At 33.2% G+C, this 9,476-nt stretch overlaps 1 pseudogene; it reads left to right on the top strand.

Moving 5' to 3' along the window:
• The first annotated feature begins 890 nt into the window (after nucleotides 1–890).
• On the top strand, nucleotides 891–7,311 carry LOC100806879 (UDP-glucuronic acid decarboxylase 1-like; annotated as a pseudogene).
• Nucleotides 7,312–9,476: the final 2,165 nt, after the last annotated feature.

Consider the following 9,476-nt stretch of genomic DNA (forward strand, 5'->3'; position numbering starts at 1 on the left):
AAAAATATTTTTAGGATAAAAATTGTACAATTAAACGGATGTTGTTATTAAGTTGATGAATTTTTTTTAAGAGACTAAAATTTATTTCGATAATTTTTACATTTAAGAATTAGCCTCATAATTATTAGATATGAAGACACCTTACCTTTAAATTTTTTTAATAAAATTATGTAAATGGTGTGAAAAACATATGAAACTTAACAAATAATGTCATCCTTATTGCAACGAAGATATTAAAGAAATAATGCAGAGAAATGTAATCTCGTAAGATTATAATTTGAATGTAATGCAACACAGAATCCAAATAATATCTGGGTGATGAAAGGATAAGTGCATGTTATCGCACACGAATTTCAAGACATATTTAATTGTCCGATACAAATTGAATGCAAAAAAAAAAAAAAGAGTCTAAATGTTTTTGCCAACATTTGTTTGCAAATGTAAACTGTTACGCAAACATACCCTAAATCTTTAAAAAGTAACAAATCATTAATTAATTAATTTGTAAAAGTTGTTTCATATTAATTTTTTTAAAAGGTGATTATTAACTTATATATAAGTTAAATTTTCTTTTATGAAAAAATATTTTATTTATTCTTATATATTTCTCTTATAAATGTTATGAAGAAATATATTCAAACATAATCAGCGTCTAAACTTATCTCAAACAAATATTTATTTTGTTGAAGATAACTGTAAATGGAAAAGAAAAAAAACTTTGACTTGATTAGGTCATTACTGATTAGGTTGTAGTTAACCTAACTTGGTTCCCTTTTTTTAATCACTTCTTCACAGCGTCTAATCATAGTTATTTTCGGGTCATGTTGTTGCCAGTTAAAAGCAGCTCATAGTATACTACTACAAAAGCACCTTTTTACGACGCGTATTCGATGACGGTTGTGCAAAACCGTCTTAGGAAACGGTCCGGTGGAAATTTTGTAATAAAAGAAAAAAATTGTTTTTAACGTCGCACTGTCTAAGGCGGTTATAAAAAACCGTCTTAGAATGTCACTTAGTGGCAATATAGTAATTACGATTAATTAAGACAACGACGAAGGACACGAAGGACGGTCTTTGTACAGGCTCTTCAATAATTGCAGTATACCCTAGCTAGCCCAAGCAGAAAACTTTACTTTGTTACGCCGCCCCCTCTCCTCTGTTGTCTTACGACGTTAGCCATGGAAGTCTCAAAAAAAGAAGCTCGAGTCCGTTGTTCATCCTCGTCTGCATCCTCATCGACTCCACCTTCTTCATCATCCAGCCCACTCTCTCCCGCATGGGCCCATCCGAGGCGGCCCACACATTCCTCCCTCGAACCGGGCTTGCCCGCTTCAGCGGCACAAGGCCTCGCACGGGCCGTATTCTGGTCAGGATCAGCGGCAGGAGGCAGCGAATCATCGTCACCGACGACACGAGGCTTCGTGGGGAGCCACCTCGTCGACAAACTCATCACTCGCGGTGACGACATCATCGTGATCGAAAATTTCTTCACAGGAAGAAAAGAGAACCTGGTGCATCTGTTCGGGAACCCTAGGTTCGAGCTCATTCGCCACGTCATCGTTGAGCCGATTCTGTTGGAGGTCGATCAGATCTACCACCTCGCGTGTCCCGCGTCGCCGGTGCACTACAAATACAACCCCATGAAGACCATCATATCCTTTCTCTCTATCTTCTAACTCTAACTTGTTGTGTTTTTAAGTTTCGGCCCTCTTTTTTCGTAATTTTTTGTGTTTTGTGTTGAATTTTGTGATCCTTAATTGTTGGCTTAGAAGACGAATGTGATGGACACGCTTAACATGCTTGGCCTTGCGAAAAGAATTGGGGCTAGGTTTCTGCTTACTAGTACTAGTTAGGTTTACGGTGATCCGTTGGAGCATCCTCAGAAAGAGACTTACTGGGGAAATGTGAATCCAATTGGTGAGTGAGTGAATGAATGGACCATGCTTTTAAGTTTTAACATAAATAACTTGTCTTTTCGTTGTTGGTTTGGTTTGTTGAGATTTTGGTTTGGTGATTTCAGGTGAGAGGAGTTGTTACGATGAAGGGAAAAGGATTGTGGAGACGTTGGCCATGGATTATCATCGGGGTGCTGGTGTTGAGGTAGGTTATGTGTTTGTTGAATTGATCAGAGCTAGTTTATAATTAACAAATATTTTTCAAAAAAAAAATAAAACCACGGCCAAATGGAATGTTATGGCCTGAATGCAGTTATGTGATCTGCTGAAATCTAGAGTTGAATGTCTGGCCTTTCTTCAACAGTTGGAGTGTGCTCGGGCTTCAGTTTCATAGATTATAGATGGTATCTTCTGCAGTGTGAAATGGTTTTTGGCATTTTGGTGATTTCAAATAATGAGTGTTTTCTCTTTATTTGCTTCAAGTTTAGAATGATAATAAAAGAAAAAAGTTATTGGTTGTGGCAGAAGAAAGTAATTCTTGGGAAAGTGAACGTTTTGACTCAGAACAAGAAGATATAGTGGAGGGTATTGCGTGTTTCATGGCCGCATATTTGCTATCCTTAAAGCAGACTAAGGAATTCAATTGTTAAAGCATATGTATGTGCTTGTTATTCAGTTGGCTCTATACTGTGTGTAAATGTTATATTTGCCCCTTATGCAAAGTTAAATTCATTGTGATATCATTTGAATGATATTCTTGTGCAATAATTTATAAACTGTTGAATTCATGCTTTTGGCTTCAAACTTCCAAGTATCTTCTGGCATGCTATAAGAGTCCACTGTCTCCTGATTTCTGCTATTCACCTTACTCACAGGTCCCATGTACATTGAACCTTTTGATTTCTTGTTTCTGCTTATACCTCCAACTATGCTTCTCAGTCGAGGCACAAATTCCAATTGGGGAAAAGTATAATTTAGAAAAATGTATTTGTAAAATACTTATTGTGAAATAAACATGAAAGGCTTATTTTTGCACTAAAATAATTTCAATGAAGCTGAAGTAGGCAGGCTTCTCATGCTGGTTTTGAAAATTTGAAATCAGATTTGAATCTGTTGCAACATGATTGAGAAACCACCATTTTCTGTCCTCTGAATCATAGTCACACAATTCATTCATAAATTGTCAAATCACACCAAATTGAGCTATACTAATTGCACTTGGTTTATCTTTTGAATTGGCATATGTTCGGCTATCTTGGGATCTTTTAGCACAGATTGGCTACGTATCAGCATAACTATTTCTGACAGATAAAAAAAAGGGCCAAAATTATGGGTGTACCTACATCACCCTCATAATTTTTATGAAGCCAAAATTGTGATTGGATTTGCCTATGCTATTTAAACAATCAGGACTTTCTGGCACGTTTAACATATTTTTCTTTCCCTCTGTCTTATTTTTAAAATTCATATTAAAATAAGTACTAAATTAAATATAGGGAGTGTTATGTACCAATATATATATTATCCAAGTTGATGGATTCTTAGCTGCCCAGTGTTTTACTAATGTTTTAGCACTGTGGTCTGCTCTGACAATTCAATTTTACTCTATTTTTGTTGCAAACTACATAACATCAGTTCATGCAAACTACATAACATCTTTTAGCACTGTGGTCTGCTCTGATAATATATACATTATTATGAACTGATGTTTAACTATTTATGTCTCTAGTCACTTGACTATTTGAGAATAGTAATATACCACTACTATTTCTTTGCAAAATTAAACTGGAAACTTCTGGATTTAATATTTAATAATGAACTTTTTAAGTTTGTATAATGCGTACTTTCTCTACAGGGATGTCCATCCACTTTGTTCTGTTAAATGTCAGGAAATAAGTAGTATCATGTTACAACTCAATAATTTTATGCCAGGATTGCATTGTTGGACTTGATATCATTGGTATCATATGTTTCCCATTCCTTTATGCCTTTATGGGCATCATGTTGCAGTCCTGTTTGTTTTTTTATATGGATAAAGATTTTTCTTGCAATGCAATGCTCAGATGTCTCAATCATTAATTTACACACATTTTCCATAGTTTGTTTCTCTGTAGCCCTTTTCATTCATCTATAGGATAACAATCAGTAGCATTTTGTAATTAGGAATGAATTTTTCTTCTTTGGCTATGAATAATGTTGTTTTATGAATTCTATCTATGATCAGTTGCTGCAAACATATTCTACCTAATGCATTTGAAATTTTTGTTTCTCTCTAATTTATTTTCTTATTATAAACATGTTTTATTTCTATTTTGGCTTTTTCACATTCAGTTAGAGATTCTGAAAAATGTTAGTATTATATTGCTTCTATTCCTTTTGGCTTTTTCGCATTTTTTTTCTTTTTTCTTCCTTTCTTTTTTGTTTCTTCTATTGTTTTCCTTTGCTTTGTTTTTTTGTTTCTTTTACTTTACCACACTTCGAAAGCTGTTTCGAATTGACATTTCTGCTAATAAATTATCTAGACTAGTTTCTTAGGTTTTGTCTATGAATATTCATTGATCATAGTGGCAAATAGAGTCATACTTATTTTCTTTATCATTCATCAGAAAAATAATTTACCAAGATAATGTTACTGCTTAATTCAGATAATAGAAAAAAAGTACTTTCAGACATTAAAAAAAATTGAGATAAGAATTTCACAATAAACTCTTCTAATTACAAATCGGGACAATAATTATCTCAGAAAAATTCTAATAACTAATAACAAATTTTGATTATAGTTTAATTTCAGTGAATCTTATTCAATAATTATTATTATAGTTAGACTTTACTAGGTCTTAGATAATTATTAGTGTTAAACTTAAATTTATTATGGCTGAGTGTCCTGTAGTCAAGAATGGTATGACAATCCCTCCATACTTCCGCTGTCCTTTATCATTGGAACTCATGTTGGATCCTGTCATTGTGGCTTCATTGTGGCTTCAGGTCAAACATATGAGAGGCAATCCATCCAAAAGTGGCTTGATCATGGGTTGAATGTTTGTCCAAAAACTCATCAGAGACTTACTCTTACAAATGTCATTCCTAATTACACTGTCAAATCTCATGTTATTAGATTGATTGAAGACCTTCACAGGTATGCTTATTTCAAATGATCTTTATGTTTTTTGTGTGAAGTGATGTGTGTATGTATATATAGGTGGAACTTGGAGATGTCAAGTATGTTAGAGGGATCTATACAGATCATGTCAAAGGCCGAGACCGGGACTACCATGTTTTTAGTATGGGTGAGTTAGTTAAATATATATATATATATATATATATATATATATATATATTAGTTAAGTTTCTTGAGTTTTGTAGACTTCATATTGTCCCATTGCCGTTGCAGAACCTTTGTGTGACTTGTGAAATAAATTATAGTATTTTTTAATTTATTTTCACTCATTTATCTATCTCTTCCTCAAATATCTTTCATTTCTATTTTATTTTTCATTCATCTATGTTATTTTGTTATATCTATATATAATAGTAAATAATACTAATACTAATAATAATTAAATATAATAGTAACATAAATAATAAAATAAATATAATAAATAATATATATGGCACGGGTAATATTGAGAAGCTGTACTATGTAAAAATAATCATAGATATCATTGCATGCTTTGTTTTGGATTAGAAAATAAATTTCAATGATGAGAAGTTGTACTATGTAAAAATATATGGCACGGGTAATATTGAGGCCATTAAATGCCAAAAGGCAAAGCAATGACCCAAGGGTGCATTATACTGATGTAGTCAACGGAAGGAAATACTGAAATTGTTATAGTAAAATGAAATTTGCTTAGAAATTCGTATACACTGTACAAAACCATTGAGCCTTTATCTAGTAGCTATGGGCATATTTGATTTTTTAAAATATTTTTGTTTGCATTTTTTGTTTTTATAAATAATTACAAAGATGGCATTATTTTTATTTTATCTCCTATTTTAAAGACTTGTATAGAAACTGGTGAACATATGTAGTTTATCAAAATGGGAGTTTACCATTGACACCAACAAAGCTAGTTTATTTTCCAGTTTTGTTGTTTACAAATAATTACAAAAATGTCTATTTTTATTTCTTATTTTTAAGGCTTTGTTTAAAAAATGGTGAACATGTGTTGTATGAAAAACATGATGTATGATTATTGCATTTTATGTCTACCTTTCTAGGTATGTATGAGATCAATTATTTCATTTAACCTTAATTTAAAACTATGTTTGGCCCATTTTTAGTTAGAATGTAACTATTTAGGAATTTAATTAACTAGTTTTTTAAAGTTTAAGATAAATTATTAACGTTTGAAGTCTTTTTAATATAAAGGAATTTGGAGTAGCTCAAGGTCAAGGTTTTGGAGCCTAGAAAATAGAAGTTAGAAGCACCACTTTTCAAAAGCTTTATTTGCTCGGTGAATCTTTCATTTCGCCCAACAAATGAATGTAAGTAGGTAATAAACATATGAATTTTAGGAACTAGATAAAGTTGTATGAGAAGATTTCTGAATTGATTTTCCCTAATTCCTAGAAAATTGATGTTAAATTTTCAATTTCTTCTCAAGTTTATTGTAGTCGGTCTACAATTATTTATTTTTTGAGTTTCATTATTATTCTAGGATTTCCTTGGAAAAGAATTTGTTGACGAACAATTTAAAGCGGTAACTTGTAAAGAACTGGATGACATGTGTTATGGTGAAATACCCCATAAATATATATCCAAATTTTCCAGAAATTACTATAATGAAAGGGATGTAGAGATAATAGCTTTAGTATAGGGTAAAGGGAATTTAGCTTTGCTGCCTAAGAAGCCGAAATAATATAGGCAGGTCAATAACTTGCTTAAGGTGCTGTTATGGTGGGAGGTAACTTGGTCATGCTAAAATATGATTCTGATTCATGTTACTTTAAATATTGTTTTTAATTGCAGGTACTTATCTTGGACTGATTGGAAAGAGGATTTCTACTCCCTCAGATGTAATATATGCTGGCCTTGGAACGCATTATGTGCCATCTGGAAAGTTAGGTTTATTCATGGATGCCCTCTAGGTCAGAATGTAATATCCCAATTTTTCGTAAATAAATTTAAAAAGTTTTTTAGTAAAATAAATAAATATAGAGCAAATAATAGGCTGAGTACCCTAGGTATAAATAGTTATGTTAAGTCAGCTGTCTCCTTTTGGCCTCATTTTCGTTTTTCCCCTTCTCCTCTCAAAACCCTTTCTTTTTCCCGCAGCCCACCAAACCAGTCTCAAAAAACGACAATCTCGAACCCGTTCACCGTTGGATCGTCGTGAAATTTGAGTATCATGTTCGCAACACAATTACGAGCATTCTCACCGTTGGGAATTTCGATATCATGTCTGAACTGAGAGAAACACCCTTCGCATTGTAGCCTTTTTCTTTCCCGCAGAAACCCAGAGCTGTCTTGGTAAAACTACGATCTCGGTTTCGTTAACCGTTGGATTATTGTGAAATTTGGATATGTTGTTCGAAATTCAATTTCGCACGCTTCCACCGTTGGAATTTGCGAGATAATATTCGTGGAGGGAGAAAAAGGAATCGCATGAAGACAGTATAAGTGGAGGTTTCAATCTCTTCTCCGTCTCTCTGACGTTTGGGAATTCTATCGGAGCAGTCGGAGGAATAACGGAAAGAATTTCAGGGAACCACTAGAGATGTTGCTATCCCTGGCTGAAGACACGTGAGTCCGCTCAGAGGTAAGGGATGAGTTATTCACAGTTGGGGATTAGTGAGAACATGTGTAGGGATCCTTAGAGGATTAAATTGGGGTTTTATTTTGAGATGTTTATTAAATTGCAATTTTTCCTTTATGATTATAAATAAAATATTGATGTCCTAATGAAAATTGCTTGATAAATTGTGCTCTTGATATTTGTATATTTCGACCTATGATTTTGATATAATTGTGTAATATTAGTTAAGGGGTTTTAGTCCTAATGTTGTGATAGTGTTTTATATAAATTGTTATATTGAGGATATGAAATGATGATTCAAATTGTGAGTATGTGATGAATTGTAGAAGAATATGTTGCTTTGAGATTATAATATTGTTATTGAGATTGAGTATAAGTGTAAAGTTGAACATGTGTTAATTTGTGATATACGTGTAAACATGTGATGGTGGATTGTCACACTATGAGAAGTGAAATTGTGAATGAGTTCTAGTTGTGGATAAGTGTGTAGTTAACACTTGATGTGAAATTACTTGTGTTGTAAGCTATGAATTGTACAATAACCCGACCAGTGTTATCTTGAGAAAAGCGTTGATGCGCAGTGTTAAAGAGAAAATGTAGGTTTCCTATTTAGGAGCCAGTGTTAAATCATAGTGCGATTGTGTTGAACGTGTTTAAAACACGAGTGTAAGGTCGTGGGTATTGTATAATTCATGAGCAGTGTCTACATGCAAAAATGATTTTAGGGGTTGGACCTGAATCAGGAGGGAGAGGCCCTGACGGACTCTTCGGAGTGTAGGCCTTGGGGGTCACCGGGTTTGAGTGCTCCTTTAAGCCTATATTGATCCCATATGGTTGGAGCATTCTCGCAAAACATCGTGACCCTGACTGGTCTCCCTATGATCTTACTTAGTGAGAGTGACCTGACAAACCCATAGTGTGGTGTGTCTTGTTATGTACTCCTAAGCGCCCCAGGGTGGTTTTTCACTGACATGGTACTACATTACATATAGGCTTGAGTCTTAGCATAACTGTCCCATGCGCTTGCTAATTGTTTATTATGAAATTGAGGTGTTATTATGTCTTGATTAGAGTGTGTGATTCTTGTGTAATGTGATTGATGATTGAAAAGTGTGATTGATGGATGAAAAGTGAACCTTGAATGAAAAAGTGGTGGAATTACATGAATTACGTGTAAGTAAGTTTTATTTGGTTTATATGATATGTATATCTAGTTGTCTTGTTTCTCTATTAGCTAGGAATGTGATAACTCACTCCCTGTGTGTTGTTGTGTTTGGATCCTGTGATGATCTTGAACTTGTGTTCGGGGGAGCAGATGAATAGGTGGATGACTATGAAGAACCTCATGCTAGAGGACACGGGAACACCACGCTCTGATAGGATGTGACATTAGGATATAGGTTCTATATTAATTGTATGAGACTTATATGATTTTCTTTGAGTCGAGATGACTTTATTATTTATTTGGACAAGTTTGAATATGATGTAGAAGAAAGTGAATGTGAGCCTTTTATCCATTTGAAAAGCTTGTATTTAAAAATGTTTTAAAAATACTTTTAATTAATATTTGAATTTTTATTCCTTTATTAATATATATGTGAGGGGTAGAGGGTGTCACACAGAAACTTATATGTTAGCTTCAAATTAGTTGTTAATATTCTAAGAACCATTATTAGATATATTCTACCATGCTAACAATGTTACATATTCTAATGTCAATTAGTTGAAACTTCTATTGTATGGTAATGTAAATTGTTGCAAAAATGTAGACTATATAAATTCTTGTATTATATAATTAAATGATTTTACAATTGTTGAAATA

This window comes from Glycine max, chromosome 14 (genome assembly GCF_000004515.6).
Source record: "Glycine max cultivar Williams 82 chromosome 14, Glycine_max_v4.0, whole genome shotgun sequence".
Classification (NCBI taxonomy): domain Eukaryota; kingdom Viridiplantae; phylum Streptophyta; class Magnoliopsida; order Fabales; family Fabaceae; genus Glycine; species Glycine max.